The following is a 3,447-nucleotide window of genomic DNA, read 5'->3' on the forward strand; positions in this document are numbered from 1 at the left end:
TCTTTCCTTGTCTCCCCTGCTGTCTCCTCTTTTTCTCCCCCTCTCTTCATCCTCTCCATCTATTTCTTTTTCTCTAGGAAGGAATCAGTCTCACCTTAATTGCTCTTAAATCGGATTAATGACTGACCGGGGACAAGTTGACTTAATCTCTCTTCTAGTAAATCTCTTCCTCTCCACTCTTCTCGTACATCACTCTTATACATTTTATCCTCTCTAGCCCTCCCTCCTGTGCTTTCTTTATCTCCCGTCCTCTCTTTTTTCTCCCTGCTCACTTCACCCTTCTCCGTCCTCCTCTCGGCATCTCATACATGTTTTTGTTTTGTCACCTCCTCGCCCTCTTTTTTCCTCCTCTCTTTCCATCACTCTCCCTGTGAGTCAATCACTCTTTCATCTTTTTGGACGCACCCTGTCATGCATCAGCTCTGCTCATCATCAGAGTCTCCTCATCATTTCTCTCCACTTCTTTTTACGCTCTTTCAAAACCTTTCGCTCATCCTTTAACTTCATCATCCTGAGATTTTGCACAAACCTCTGACTTTGCTGTCACTCTGTCTCTCTGTTCTCCACTTAGTCTCTCTCTACAAGGTTGGCCAGTCGAAGGGTGTATGTGTTAGCTGTCAATGCGGTCCTGTCATTACGTCCTAAGTGCTTTGGCAATACTGGGGATCTGTTGTCATGCCAGAGCAACTAATCTCAATCGAATTACACTGAACTTGTATTGAGATGGAGATAAAGGACATGAGTGATAGCTCAAGTGATAGCTCGCACCCATGTGAAGTGCAAACCTACACATATCAGTTTGGGAGACAGTGACGCCATTTTGATCAGTACCCTTAATGTGATTAATGCCAAAGCCACAAGGAGAAATGACCAACATTACATTACTGTACAACACAAAACAACTGACATCATGTTATACTGAGGTGATCCTTGTTAAGGGTATAAGGGCAAAGAAGTTGTGCCACCTTCCAAACCCTTGCAGTTCAAAAAGCTGAGGGGAAAAAGAGGCCACCCTTGTGGACAAAAGCTCATTTGCCTCTTGGTTGCACACTGCTGCAGGCAGGCTAACATGCCACAGGAGAATTCAACCACTCATACACCTTTGTTTTTCTCAGCTTTACACACAGCAGTAGAGCCATAAGTGAGCGTGAACCAGGATTCCTACAGTATGTCAGCCCAGCAGTCATGTGCATGGCCTGTCCAGCCTGAGGTGAATTTGATGACCTGAGAACCATGAAGCTGCCCGTTCTGTTGGCTGTGACGGAGAAATCTGTCATTTTCAAATGCGGGGGCCCATTTGTTCACCTTCCAGTTTTGCTTTGAACCACTTCCACCTCTTTTTCTTTTTCTTATTTCTCTCCTTTTTCCACTAGCCAGCTCTTCCAAAGCCCCCCACCACCCAACCTCTCTGAAGCCCATCTGCTTCACAGCACTCCTGTGCTTGTCCTCTCACACTTTCTCTCTCACAGCATAGTCAAGAGTAAGCATTTATCTCAGTGGTCCTCCTTTTGGCCCTAAATGCCCGTGAGGATGATAAGAATTGCTGGGATTTGTCAAATTGTGAGCCATTGATTAACTGACCTTTCACGCCTGCAAGTCTCTCAGCCACTCCACTAACAGCCGACAGGCTAGATAGAGAGATAGATGGATACATCTGGCTGTTATTATTGTGTACAAGTTTGTAGTTACCAGGTGTGGCAACGATAGACGACAGGGGTATGAGGGCCACAGGAGAGGGGGGAGTTGGGAGAAGGGGAGTGGGGCTGAGGCTTGGAGATGGTGGGAAAGATACAGAGGAGTCCTTCAATTGCCCTGTAGCCTCAGTAGAAGTGTGTCTACTATCAAACGGTGTTGAGTAATAAATAATGAAACACAAATTTGAAGGTGTGCCAAGGGGCTAATATCAGGCTGGAAGAATTAGGGAGCAGCAAAGCTGGAGGGAACTTTTAGACACTGGCTGGCTTGCAGAGACTCTTACATGTGATTGGTAATGGCAGTGGGCAGACAGACACCGTGCTGCTTCACTGACACACATTTCCAAGAGCAACAGGGGTGTTTAAAAAATCCCGATAAAAGCTTCTAAAGCAGGTCAAAGTAACTAAACAAGAAAACCCTGCAATGTTCAAAATTTAGGGTAGTATTTATATTGTAATTCAAATTTGTTCATAGTTTTTACAGTTTGCTGCTCTGTGAGTTCTTAACTGTAGCTGAGTCTGAAAGATGTGGTGCTGGGCAGCGAAAGGCTGGACTTAGAAAATGTAAAAATCTTAAACTTTAAGTTTCCCAACTAAGTTTTATCTCCATACGAACAGGCTAGAGCGGTGTGGCGTTCAGTTTTAAATCAAAAACATATAATCCCTCCCACTGGAAAGCATCCTGACCTGAGTGACTTAAGCGCCAAGTAATATGGAAATAGTATCAGGGTTTGTTTGTTTTTTGCAATTATTGTGAGTCATTTTAAAGACCAACGTAAATGAAAAACAAAGAGGGAAGGAATGGAAGGTTGAAATGTGGGAGGACTGAATGAGGAGGAAGTCCACTCACCTGGACCTCCGCGTCGCCCCGCCTCAGAGATGCACCTGAGGCCGAAGCCCGATCACGTCTCTCGCACTGGTCTCGGAGTCTGCGCCAGTTATTTGGACCCAGGAGGAAGGAGGCGAGGGGGAAGGTGCCGCTATCACACTGAACAAAGGCGTCACTAAGAAGCAACAGATAAATATTTAAATTTAATTTGTGGCTGCAAAATCCTCCTTAACAGCCAAGTCTGTGCCAACATTCATCCCATTCAAATCAGAAATAAAAACCAAAGGAATAAGCGGAAATGAACTAGAAGCAGGTGACGCTTTGGTCCAGCTGAGTGGAGCCGAGCCCGGGGCGTGTGTTGTGCTGTTTTCCTGCAGGACCGCTGCTGCCCCACAGACCACGGATCAATCACCTTGTTTACTCTTTACTGTCATACAGTAACGGAGACAGCGCAAGAGAGGAAGAGACGCCATGAAACACAAAAAAATCATTCTAACACTCCTGTAATGACTTAAATTGTGGCACCTGTTTGTGAATTACCTTATCGCACTTGATGATATTTTTGTTTGTCCGTCCTGGTGGGAACAATATCCCCAGAGGCACTTAAAATTTTGCTGTATTTATATTAGATGCTGCTGAAACGTATGCCTGGGGTTATGGCTCTTTTTACGCACGGGGTGGATCCCGGTCCATGGCACACATAGAGGCCCTGAATGCAGCTCGTCGAGAGGCTCCGCTGTCTTGTTATCGATATATGAGAAGCTTGCTGGAAAGGATATTGACCGCACTAACTAGCCGCACTTTGATCATACGAAATTGCTTTCCAGATGACAACACATTAAGGATGAGAGCATTAAAAAAAAAATCAAACCCGCCTCTCGCACCTGTCAGAAGTTTCTTTTACGAATGAGATGGAGAAGAGAG

The 3,447-nt window shown here is 45.2% G+C and overlaps 1 protein-coding gene across 3 annotated transcripts in view; it reads right to left on the reverse strand.

Moving 5' to 3' along the window:
- Positions 1 to 3,447, reverse strand: part of erfl1 (Ets2 repressor factor like 1) — an 84,623-nt gene that overhangs the window by 54,026 nt on the left and 27,150 nt on the right. For all 3 annotated transcript variants that reach the window (XM_020590179.1, XM_020590178.1, XM_020590177.1), the window contains exon 2: positions 2,545 to 2,698. The gene's annotated coding sequence lies outside the window, so the exon portion shown is untranslated. The remainder of the gene's footprint in view (positions 1 to 2,544; positions 2,699 to 3,447) is intronic.

This window comes from Monopterus albus, unplaced genomic scaffold, assembly GCF_001952655.1.
Source record: "Monopterus albus unplaced genomic scaffold, M_albus_1.0 scaffold11.1, whole genome shotgun sequence".
Lineage (NCBI taxonomy): Eukaryota > Metazoa > Chordata > Actinopteri > Synbranchiformes > Synbranchidae > Monopterus > Monopterus albus.